Genomic DNA, 13,655 nt, shown 5'->3' with positions numbered 1-13,655 from the left:
CTGTTGGCCAACAATGAAATGGAAAAGCATCTTCACCTGAAAATCCAGCTTGTCATGGAGAAGGCTAATCAAGTGAAAAGAGAGGGGTAAAATCGGAGCTCCTTCGAGTCCTGAAGTCTGCTATTTGACTTCTCATGAACCCTGTAATTTCTACCCAGCACTGCCAGTTACTCTGGTGCTATGTGCAAAATTATTAATTTTCTCCTCATCTTGCTGAAAAGAAGAAACTTAGTTTTTGCAGGGTTTTGCAAAGAGAAGTGATGGTCTGCTTGAAAACTGCAGATTTTGGAAAAACCGTTCCGAAGAAAATATTAAGTGCTGCAGCCTGAGTCACAGACACAGATGCATATACATTGTAAAGAGGTGAAGAGAAAGGAACTCAAGTTTCTACTCTTCACTTTCTCTGTAGATTTCTCCAGGTTAAATTCTTAGGCTTGACAGGCTTGCTGGGTCTAGCCACAGAATGATTTGGGTTAATATTTGCTTCTGTGCAGATGCTTGAAAATGCAGATGAAAAGGCTTCCAGCAACAAACGCAATAAAAGTGGATGGAAGGACCTCAAACCCTTTCTGCTGGGCTTCCCACACACTTCTTTTGTGCGAAGAATGTGGTCATCTGTGGCTGTGTAATTTCTAATATCTTGAACAATGCATAGAATGATAAGCACCTGTTGGTTCTAGTGATTGGCAACTTTTGGCAGGCATTTAAGAGATTTTTAAACAACCCTTAATCCGTCGCAGCTGTGACTGAATGCAGACCAAAAGAATTGGCATTCTCTCTACATCCTTTGACTTTAAATATAATCACTTGGTGGCAGTGATCGTGTACATTGTCTTTAACAGTGGAGGAAATGAGCTTTAATTTCACAAAGTGATTGCATCTTGGCTTTCAGAGATGCCTACTGCAAGCCTATTCAACACATGCCCCAGTCCCTGGGCACGGAGCAGCGCTATAACCATTCCATGAGCTGCATCTGTAACTATCCCCTTGAACAGCTAAAAGGCAGATGATAGCTTTGGCCTGAAGTCTCAGGAGACGTGGCATTTTTAATAGTGCTTGTTCTCACTTTGTCCAGCATTACACGAGTGTGTGAAACCAAGCTCTGATGTGGGACTTGCTAGTGGAGCATGCCCTGGAAATGGGAGGAATAGCACATTTCACCTGAAGTCTGTCATGTGCCCCCAGTGGATTATCCCTACTGTCACTACAGCCCCTTCCCTTTTCCTCCTGTTCATAAAACTTCCCTGCTTTGGGCTTTTTGAGTAAGCCCTCATGTACTGGCTTTCTTGAGTCAGGGGGCAAAGAAGGTTACCAGAAGACCATAGAGACACGGGAACCTTTAGCAGTTACAGTAAGAAGAGAGTAAATATGATCATTAAACAGTCAGTTCCTTTTCATTTATTTGTAACACCTCAGGGCAATAACTGCTTTGATGGGGCTATTTTAAAATCATTACCCTACTGTATTCTATATTACATTCATTCAATTTCTCACTAAAGATTAAACAAACCACTTGAAGGAAAATATCTTTTTATTGAAGTCACATTTTAAAACAGGTACTGAGCTTTTGAGGAATTAAGTATTTACATTCATATGGAAGAACTGCAATAGAAAGAAGCATCTTAGCTTCTAGGCACTGAAAACACAACTATGATTTAGAGAATATCCTCTCTACTGTAAAAGAAACAAGCACTTTCTTTCCCACATGATTTCTTCTCCTCACACACACACACACACATACTGCACTCTTAGCCAGAGACCAGGAGAGACCACAAACATGACTTAGCCAAGTGAGCTTTTCCCTATAAACTTTTACAATTGAATCTGCAAAACAACAAAGTGCAAACATTTGTTGACTAATTAAAAGGAACAAGTCAGCAAACAAAACACATTGCATCACTTTGCATATTCACTGTACCAAAATAGCTATTATGAGGCACAATTGATGGCAAAACAACTTGGACTGAATGTAAGGAGTTGTCCCTGTGGGATTGTGACCTCATCCCATGCCAGAGAGAGCTGCATCCTCACAGCACTCCTGGAGCAGCCTGGTACATCGGGGTGAATAGGTGTATGGCCTCACAGGGGACTTTTGCATCAGCATTACCGGCTGTAGGTAGGGATAAGGATACACTTAAACACTCAAGCACTTGTAGCCCACAAAGGAAAAGGAAAACTTGCATGTCCTTTGTGTGATGAGGGATCCTACTGGTGGATGTGTAATTCGAAAATTTGGACTAGTTGTAAAAAGATGCTATAAAATCAGGTTTGCACCATAATGTGTTTTAAATATGTGATCGTATTTACCCATTGTGTTGCTGGTATTGATTGATCCTGAATATGTAGTTGACTGGCAGTTAATTCCATGTCATTAAGTAAAACAACAGACTGCTACAATATCAAGCTACTTTAAACAACATGAACAGTGCAGCTTTTCCCTTCAATATACAGTGGTCCATTTTTGCAGAGAGATGTAAGCTATAACTGCACTGGATGTCACAGCTACCTGATGTTCCACTGGAATCAGGCAGACTGATAGGGTGGCAGGCTTTGAAGCAGTGACACAAATCCTGGCCACGTTATCTGGCCCCAACCCCAGCTCCTGCCATACCACAGGTACATTGGCAGCTACCAGCACCTCCACTCTCTTGCATCCCATAAGGCCGTGGCTGGCTCCTAGAGGGTTTGAACTCCGTCCTTTTGGTCACAGCAGGAAGCTTTTCAAAGACCTCTTGGTTTCTGTGTGAGCTCCACCTCATGACCCTGAATGACATCCCCAGAAGGCAGCCTCTTCATCTCACTTCAGCTGTAAGCAACGTTTGTGCTGGGAGCGTGAGCTGTCCTTTAGCTTGCTGAGTCCCTGAGGTACTTAGGGGTTTCAGCATCTCCAAGTGCTTGCACAAGCTATTTCTATTGCCATCCCTGGATGCTCTGTTGGATGAGGATATGATGTCAAGTCACATTATGTCCAGAGAGATATGAAAAGACAGGTTTTAATATACAATGTCACTTCTTTATTTATGTTACCCAATCTTAGCTCTGGCAATTAATGCTCCAGCTCAGAGGTTCAAACTTCCCTTTAGGGCCACTGGGAAAACCACAGTTTGTGAACTCTGTGAGAGGGAGCCTTTCCTTTCTCACTTCTGGAGGCTTTCTTTGTACCTTCAAGAGCATAAAGGAAAGGCAGGACCTCCTAGCACTATCAGTGGTCCTGTCATATCTTTGGAAGCTCTTGCTCCCAAAAAACATCTCATCCCAACCAGCATCCTGGCAGAGGAATAAATAGCACACGGCATGCTCCCTGTGGCAGAAATCCCTACATCACAGCTCTCCTAACAAAACCCTTGTGGAGAAATTGGGAGTGACAAAGTCTACCTCCCCTGAACAGCAATAGTCAGTGGCAAAATTTCCTGTTCCTTTAAATGAAAGCAGCACATATTCTACTTGCCACTATGCTCCCAAATCTAAGAGCATCAGTGAGATCAAGAAAATGACTGGGAATACCATGTCATAAAAGCTGCTCACAGGTCTGCAGCCAATCATTCCAGAGGCAGGTACTATGTTCAGGATCTCACAGCAACCATCCACACTCTTTCAGCTAATTTTCCCTAAATAAATATCCCTTCCCTCCACAGTCTTGAAACAATATGACCTTAACTGCTGTGATTTCCCTATTGTTTATACATTTTTCAACTTCTTTGACTGTTCTTGGTCCATTACAAAGGAAAACCTCTCCCTCTGGAGCTCAAGTTAGGACATTTTATTTCCCAGAAATGGTGAGCTGTCATATTTGAAACAGCATTTGGTGCTAGTCTGCAGCAGCTCATCCCCCCCACCCAAGGCACCATGTGGGAAGAAGGCAGATTGTCCTTCCTTTACTGCCATACTTCGTGTTCACCAACCTAACCAAAACCTTATTTCATTGCAGGGTTCACAGTCAAGGTCAATGATTTCACAGGAGATCTCAAGACTTATTTCAAGACTTTTTTGTTATTTTAAAGAACACCATTTTGCTTTATCTTCCTGCTTTATGGTAGACATTCTTTTGTCCTTAAAAGTACATAGGCATAAGCTGTGCAAGGATAATAAACAATAACTACAGTCTGATGGAAAGCTGAAGCCATTTATATGGGAAAGAAAAAAAAAAAAAACAACAAAAAATACAAATGCCAAACCAAATAAAATCACACTGATGTTGTTAGTTCTGGCTGTGAAGGGTCTCACTACTATGGCTGAGCTATGTTGATTTCAAAATTCAAGACCAGTAGTGGGGACAATTTTCTTGTCTGTTGTCACTTAATGGGCTTTCTACTCAGAGCATGCATTGTCCTGAAAAGTTTTTCTTTGCATCTAGCCTGTGCTAAGGGATTTGTTGTTTTATACTGACCCACATCACCCATTTCAAACCAAAACGTTTCTACTCTCCAGTCATGTTTAGAAGCACCACTGAAGCTGATACAACTTCTTGGATGCAGACCTACTCTTTGTTCTTGGCATTTCAGAGGCCCCAGGCAGAGTTGTGCTCTTCTGCACAAAAATTAGTAGCCAAGAGATGCAGAGAATTGCAATTCTGATCCTAGGTCTTGTTTGAATGCAGAATAGGGGAAGTAAGTTATATACAGATCCTTGAAAATATTTTATTGTCACTGGCTTTGCTGGGACTAAAGTGGACACGATACATGGCACAAGAATATTTTAACTGAGGTTGGATCAAATCTCTTAAGATTCTCTCTCATCAATAATTATTTTTTTCTTCATAGTTAGTCCTAGAAGTGAATTATTCTGAAAGCAAAGGGGGGGCTTATCTTCGAAGCAAGAAAATGGCTCCATCTGACACCTTGTTATGCAAACTCAACTGCACAGGAAACACTTTGATATTTCAGTGGGGGGGCATAATTCCTGCTGGTCGCTAATCATTTATGGCTTTGAAATTTATTTTGGCATATTTGCCCTTGGGACCACTCATGCACTTGAATTCAGCCAAGTGCCCTTAGGACGTACCTGGATTGGGACCAAAATTCTTAGCATATTTAGGGTGTGAGGTGGTTCAGGTTTAAAACTAAATTAAAATGTTGAATTATGTAACCTTCAGCGTGTCCCTCCAGATGAAAATGACTCAGTGTTACCCCAGTCGATAAATCTCCTTGGAAAGTTCATGCATAAACTGTATTTAAGGAAAATAGCTTCTAATTATGCAAAGATATTAACAACCATCCCATCTGATTGTAATGAGGATAATTTGCATTATTCCTAAACAAAAACCTTCACTAGAAGAGTTATGGCTGTTATCCATTTTGCTACAGTCCAGCTAGGGATCAGAAAACCATTATCTTGCTTTCTTTACAGAAGTGCTCAAAAAAGTCGGAATGGCTGAAGATGAACAGTTTGCAATCTGCCACCACACACCACATCGCAACATAACCCTCCATCATTTTCCATCACAGCTTCTTAATTTATTTTTCTTTCATAAGCTTTCTTCTACTCTTTCTTTGATTCTGAAAGAAGTACACCATTGGACTTCAATTGAAGGTTTTTCTCAAACATATTGTAAAGGACTCTGATTGGACTGTAATCAGAGGATTATTTTGGTTATATCAGAGGATGGTAAAATCCTGTACCAGTATTATGGAGTGAAGCAGCACAATACTGTATCTATTAGATTCAGAGTGATCAATGCAATGCATTTGAATTATGAAATGCATAGAAGATATAATCTAGGGAGAGTTTGTGTATGGAAGTTTGTGTTTAGCAACATGGTTTATGAGCCTATATGGGATGTATGTACACACTGCCTAATAAATAATCTCTGACCGCCATGAGCTGAAGTTCCAAAGCAGCCTCAGAGAGTCATGCATCTAACTCCCTTATGTCTTTGAAACCCCAGACACCATATTCTAGAAATAGGAAAGGAGCTTGAATAGTAATTACAAGCATATTTTGAAACCTGGACAGTGAAAAAAAATGGATTCCGGGCATTGCAAATTGAGGAAGGAGAGAATGATGAATTGTGTTTTTTGGAGCTAAAGGACCAATATACTTCTCTGGCCTTGAAAGTTTATATGAATTATCCAGCAATCGTACAGTGTGCTTGTAGCAGGTTTTTCTTTGCAGAAAGCTCTGACTCCTTTCAGGGTTTTATAGTTTATTTCCTTTATGAAAATTAAAAGTGGATAAAGGGCAGGGGGAAAGAAATGCAGTCAGTGGGTATGTGGGTTTCTCCTTATTGTTTTGTATCAACTCAATATTTTTCATTAGGCTGTATCCATATTAGGAGCTGTGATGAGGGATAATAAGAGACATGGTGAATAAACAAAAGAAGGTACTTTCTCTGCTAATGTTAATTGGTATCATTAATGAAAATCACCACAGAAACAGTGGTTTTCACTACCTGAGAATCTCATTCAGAATGCTTAAATCTCTTCTAGCAAAGTAAACCAAATTAGTGCAAGGTTTGTGCCTGTTATGATCAGGTAGCAGCTGGCAGAAAATTGCAGGCTTTATTGTAAATATTTGTGATTACCTTAACTGTAATTAACCAGGAGTGTATCTGTACAGGTATGAAGAGAAATACCTGACTTTGATTTCATGTCAAGCTATATATTCCTTTACATCTCACCATTTAAGTGTCAGCAACTTCAGAGCTTATTTTACTGTCTACAATTTTGCATTTTTCAGTAGATATGTGCTATGGCAGTCCTAAACACAGGTATGTGGAACTTCTTTGTACATTGTCAGTAGTAATCACATCCAAAAGGTTATTTCTAGGAATTAAGAAAGGAAGAATTTCTCGGCTACACACTAATTGCAGAGCCCACAACACTGAAAAACATGGTCCTTCTATCAACATTTCAAAAACCTAGGGAGGCTACTTGAGTTTTCACTGATGATAACAAAGAAATGAATACCAGAATAAGCTATTTGAATTTGTGTATTGTGCTCAGCTGAAATTTCCAGGGGAACATAACTTCTGATTGAAGTGTTGCTGGTGTTTGGGCAGTCGATCCATGATGAATTCTGCATGGATTCTCTACTCTCTAGTAAAATGCTGACATCTCTTGCAGTTTTTCTTACATTAATGGCTCTCAGAGTCTCTTCTTCCTTGGCAGCAATTTGCATTAAAAATTAAGAACTTAATTATCTCCTATGTCTTTTTCATTTTTATTAAATTGGATTGAAACCAGGCAGCAGGTTCAACAGTCATTGGGGGAAGGGATTCGAAGTTACACAGACAGACTATGTGCATTCTGTGTACATAAGAATAAAAAATAAAATCAAAAATTCTCAACTTGGCAGCCGAAACTACAGTCATTCTGTAACCCTTCAGCATTCTTTCCACTCATCTTCCCTCCTCATGAGTTTGCTGGCCCCTCTCCTCTAGTTCTTTGTTTCACAGTTGCAATTCCTTCTCCCTGTTCCTACCCTTACTTTTCTCTTGGGAATGTCTTTCTTATCCTTCCCTCCCTAAAGGTTCATATCCCAGAAGAGTTGCTTCTGCTCTGGGGTTACAATCTAGAAAACAAAGCAACAGAATTTTGCTTTGAAATGAGAAGCTAGCCTAAACACATCCAACACCTTCAGCAGGAACACTTTTCCCTCCCCGCTTGCCTATACACATTTGGTTCTCTTAATTGTTCATCTCTATTCAAAGCAATTTCCTCGGCACACACATTTTCATTAAATGTAATGAAGGAAGGACAATTTAGCATCCCACCTGTGACAACTCACTGATTCAGATCATGATGACCTGTTGTGAATACTTGGGCTTCAGTCAAGATTTTGATTAGTGAGAAGAAGTAACCTCTGCATAATTAAGATTGTAGCAAGAATTTATTTATTCTGAGCCAGTTTAATTTAGAAGTCCATTAATTAGATAATATATGAAAGCACCTCCAAAGAATTCTCTGGCAGAATTTCTGAGAATTTACAGTTTGTCTCACTTTATATTCTGGAAAGTTTGTTCATATTCTGAAAAGTTTGTCACATGCATAGTCTCCAGAAGGGGGTAATTTATTTGTGGGTACACTGCAAGAAAAGCAGAGAAACAGCTTGTGAAATAGGGAGCTCAAAAATTTTGGCGTCAATCATATCTGGAACAATTTGAAGTAATTCTTGCTCTTCTGACATGCAACAGCTCATGAATGGTTTGGCCTAGAAACTTCAAATATGATTTATTCAAAAGGTCTTCATCCCTCCCACTCCGCATTAAAAGAGGAGAGGGTTGGTGAACTTGGAAGCTATCCCCTGGAAATCTGGAAACAGCAGAGCTGCCTGATAGGATCTGAAATAGCTTATTGAGTTTGTCACTGATACTATGGACTTCTGCAGTCACAAAATATGAGAATAGACAGCTACAGTCTGTATTGCTGTTGGAGATGGAGCTTGGCTTCCTTGCAGCCAGCTGTTCTTTTAGTCACAAGCCAGCACCAAGTTTAATACATAGGGACTATTAATAATCACCATGGCACATGAACTGCACCAGTGCGTGGAGCTTCTAATTCAGTGACCCCTATGTTAATTCCACCATGCTCTGAGACACACAATCGTTCTCTCATTGGTTCTTGTTGGTCTCCCAGTCTCATATCATCAGGGGAGCACTCAAGAGACATTTAGGAGTGAAGAAAGGGAGTTTTTCATTATGATGCATCTTCTACCATTACCATGTCAATGCCATACGGCTTGAAAAAAATCACTGAAAAAAGCAAACAGCATAGCAGCAATAACAAGCAATTGTGGCTTTAGCAAGAAGGAATACAGAAAAAAAATCCAAAAATTAGCTGTCGGATAATTACAGAGCATTATGCTGGAGGCTGCATATGTGAATTTCGTGAGATGTTTATTACAAACACATTCATTACAACAGAAAACTTCATTCACTTACTTTTGTGAATCTATTTTGAAAAGTTCAAGAGCACATGTTACACATAAATCTTTATAAAAATATCTGTGGTTGAGGACAGTGTTAAAGCAAAATTTACTCCATTCCCACTTAAAAAAAACCCAGTAGAAGAATGTGATACCCGTAAAGCTAGGTCTTCACAGAAGTAAATAGTAGCTTGTTACAATGTATCCCAGCTCATTAGTGTTTCAAATGGTACTTATATCAATTTAAATATTAATAGATATCTGTGTATGAGGTAGATGACTCATCTCAATGGCTGAAAACAATGGTCAGAAATTGTATCACAAAATGTTTGAGTTTTTTTCAGCAGAAATATGGCAAATATTATAAGAATACCCACATCTGCTTCTGGGAGTATGACAGGAGTGCGTATGAAATAACTTTAAACCCAGCGTCTCTTGCATTTTGCTTGAGTAGCCTGATGTGATATTTCATGCCGTTGTTGGTTTCCTTTTGTCGTAATATAATTCACAAAAGTTTGCTCCCACACTTCCACGACCACAGGCACTAGGTAAGAGGTATGGCTCAAGCAGTGAACTTCCTACATAGAAGATGACGACATCAGGGATTTAAACCAACTCTCAAATGACTTCGCAAAAATAGTATACATTGTTTGGTTTTGTGCCAAAATACTTTGGTCTTTGACTTTTTACCCCCCTAAAGAAAAACACAGACTTTGAACTTTACATTAAATTCTTGACTCATCCAGAATATAAACAAGCCTCATGAACTTCAGTTAAATGATGAAGAAATGACAGTCAGAAAGAAGTTTTCCAATGCCTTTCATTTAATGTGAATTTTGAATAGAAGACAAAACATCAGAAACCTTCACAGAATCACAGAATATGCTGAGTTGGAAGGATCATCAAGTCCAAATCCTGGCCCTGCACAGGACCATCCCCGGGAGTCACAGCATGTGCCTGAGAATATTGTCCAAATGTCTCAGTTTCTCTTCTGAGATTCAGGTGGTTTTAGAGTCCTTTTGCCTTCTGCAAAGCCCTGAGCCAGACGCAACAAAGAGATGGAGTCTTCAGGTTCTGATTTTTCAAGGTTGCGTGCTCTGTTTATTGTTTCTTATCTTACAATTTTCTCAGTGCCCAACTCAGGTCTGTGGAGCTGCTCGGGCATCTGACGACTCCTCCCCACTGGGCTGCGGCATTATTTTTTATACTAATTGTTACGTGTTCTTTATTTATCATTATTTGCCAATACCTATCACTTATACTAAAGAGGTCATCTCTACTTTGACCCAATCTCTTTAAACTACTTTGTGCCACCGTCACTGCAGAAAATGGAGTGAGGGAAGAAGAAAGAAGGAGCAGGAGACAACGCCCCAAATCCTCCATCTTGCTCCCATTCACTTCCATATTAAAAACCCAAACCTACCGTTTTGTCACCCTGTGATAAGCTAAACTACTATCTTTCACACTCTTGTGGCTTGCAATCCTTCCCGCAGTGCAGGAAGCCTTTCCCATGGACTGGGACCAAAGCCAGTATCCCTCTGGGCTCTGGTCCAGGGTCCCAGACCCCCCTGTCCAGGTCTCTGGCCCTCCAGGGCAGCCAAAGGAATGCCCTGGACTCCAACACAAATGCTTTTTGAACTTTGTCAGGCTCAGTGCTGTGACCACTTCCCTGGAGAGTCTGTGCCAGTGCCCAACCATCTCCTGGTGAAACACCCTTTCCTTATATTCAACCCAAACCTTCCCTGACAAAAATTCAGGCCATTCCCTGGGTTCTGTCACTGGCCATGAGATAAGAGATCATTGCCTGCCCCTTGTCTTTCCCTCATGAGGAAGTTGCAGACTGCAGTGAGGTCTCTCCTCAGTCTCCTCTTCTCCAGGCTGAACAGACCAGCTGACCTCAGCCAATCCTCATATGGCTTCTCCTCAAGGCCCCTCACCATCTTTGTGGCACTATTTTGGATAGTCTCTGATAGTTTAATATCTTTCTTGTGGCACCCAAAACTGCCCCAGCACTGGAGGTGAGGCTGCCCCAGTGCAGAGCAGAGTGGGACAATCCCCTGGCTGGCCATGCTGTGCCTGAGGCACCCCAGGACAGGGTTGGCCCTTCTGGCTGCCAGGGCACTGCTGGCTCATATTCAATACAGCACTGACCAGGACGCTCAGGTCCCTTTCCACGGCACTGCTCTCCAGCATGTAATTTCCCCAGTCTGTCTGTATATGCAAGGCTGTCCCATCCCAGGAGCAGAATCCAGCACTTCATACAGCTGGTGATTCCTCAGCCCTCTGATTTAGCAAGGTCTCTCTGCAGGGCCTTCCTGCCTTTGACGGAGGCAACAGCTCCTCCCTGTTTTGTATCATCTGTGAACTTGCCCTGAATCCCTTCCAGTCCTGCATCTAAGTCATTTATGATGGTGTTGAAGAGCACAGGGCTGAGAATGGAGCCCTGTGGAACCCCACTAGTGACAAGTTCCCCAGTCTGATGTCATCCCTTTCACTATAACCTTTTGTTCCTGATCTTTGCAACTTACTCAATTTTACAGTAACTTGTAGTTGTTGAAAACTGCCCTTAAATAAACCAAATTGCAGTTGTATTTTTCTAGTCTTCAGTGAAAAAAGGGAGATAGTTTTGCCTTTCTGTCCAACTTAATAGTTCCATGAATCTGCTGGTGTGCAGGTGTATTTTGAAAGCCTTGAATTACACACTGATTGTTAAGTGAAAAGACAGCCAATACTGTGCAGAAATTGGCTGTAAGTGCTATTTGGAGTAGTAAATCACTCATTTTGCATTGATATTATATATTTTTGTCCCACTTAGTGTCAACTGCTACAAACCAACATCCATGATACTGAATTAGTGAGAAATAATTTGGTAGTGAATTAGTACAAATTCTCTTTACAGGGCAAGTAGCTTTTTCTGTTACACATTAAGCTTAAAAAAATGCTGTTAATACTAGATAAAATCCCACTATGTATGTTTCAGGAAAAGCTTGAATGTCAGGAGTGTGTTTTCATTTCTGGAGTCTGACATGTCAGATTCTTGTGCCTTAGGCAGTAACTTGCAATTTTCCCAGAACAGATTTCTTCTGGGTTTTCACTGAAATAGCTGCTTACTGTGTTTTCTAAATCTACCTTCCATTTCTTGAAAACTTGAAAGCAAGAATTAAAGTATTTCTTTTTACTCTGCAGAGACGTCAGGAAGGAGGCTTAACATTCATTTATTTCTACAAAATAGTGATGGTGAATATTACATGTAAGTATGCATTTGTGCAGCAGCTCTCAATCTGTGGTCCATGATGTCTGGCCTATTTTTAGGTGTGTAAGCAACTCTTACAGCCCCTGTACCAGAGACATTAACTATATTTGTTAGGGATCAGCGGTCCGTAGCTTCTAAACCGCAGTGTCCAAGAAAAAAATGTGTAAAAGTTGCCATCTGTAGGTCTAAACAGCTTCATATAAACTGCCTGAGGATGCAACCAAAAAACAGAGTGACATCTCATGCATCCTCCCTTTTCTTCTGCTGCTCACTAGTTTGCCTCATTCTCTTTCATTCAAGGAGGCCAATAAAACAATTGCAATTTATCTTCTCTCCTCTCTTCCAAAGGACCACACCTTTATCTTTCCTAGTTCCCCTCATAAATGTAATCTTCTGCTATTGGATATATTTGAATAGAAACCTCAGATTTTCTCCTTTCTCTCAAATTGGTACTCTCTACACCCAGGCAGAAATAATACCTCCATTACATATGTAAACAGCCAGCATATTATTAAAGCCATCACGACCAATAAACATGAAATAGCAATGCTCAATAAGAGCTGGTGAAAAGATAGCTTCTTCATGCTTTTAGTGACCAGTTTAGTCCTTGCCAGTGGCTTGTTTTCATTTTGTTCCTTCTGTTGACTTGAAGTCTTAGGACGGACCTTGGATTTTAAGGGGCAGACGACATCAATACCAAAATCAGCTTTTTTCTTGTTTTGTAATTCCCACCGGCAAAAGATATATGAAATGTTTCTCACAAAAGGCCTGAACCCAAATGTCTCCTCAGCACCTTGCTGTGCTGGGTAGTCCTGTTCAACTGGCTCTTTTGCTTCCACCTTTCCAGGCAGGCAGGTGGATGCTTACATTTTTCTTCACTGAGAGAGGTTTTCAGGCCCCTGGTGTCTTCAGAGGAAGAGTCAGAGACCCTGAAACAGGTTTTCATGAGAACTAAAAGCCACCTAGACACCTGGTTCACCTTGAGGGCCACAGCTGGTTTTTGTAATGAGTGTTTGAATATGTTGTACGTGTACCTATGATTTGTGAGACTTCTTGTGCTCTTCATGTTTCTTTTCTCAAGGAACTGACTTGTTTTTGCTGATGCATGAAGACAGATAGTGACATACTACTCTTTCCTTACATAAACACACATACATAAGAAAAGACAGAGGGAATAGAAATAGATAAACAAATGTACAAAAATAAGCATAAATATTGCAGATGTAGATAGAGGAAAAATATATGGCAGGCAGATCCCTAGAGAAACAGATGGATAGCCCACAGCAATAAGCAGTAGCTGTCTATTAAAGATAGGCAAATGCAGTTGTAAATGACTTGTGACTCTTCAAAATTTAATTTGCCATGAAAGCCCATCATGAATGATGCAAGGGCAATACCAAGTAGAAAACTAGGTTTTCTTCTTAACCTGTGGGATGGAAAGTTATCTGACGGGTTACAATAAGCAGACACAAATGCAGACACAGAGATATCTCAGCACTTGACAGTTCTCAAAGTTTATTGTCAAACCAAATTAGCAGAA

The sequence above is a fragment of the Hirundo rustica genome, chromosome 4 (assembly GCF_015227805.2).
Source record: "Hirundo rustica isolate bHirRus1 chromosome 4, bHirRus1.pri.v3, whole genome shotgun sequence".
In the NCBI taxonomy this organism is placed as follows: Eukaryota; Metazoa; Chordata; class Aves; order Passeriformes; family Hirundinidae; genus Hirundo; species Hirundo rustica.
The sequence above is the reverse complement of the archived record's forward strand: the minus strand, read 5'-3'. Positions refer to the sequence as shown.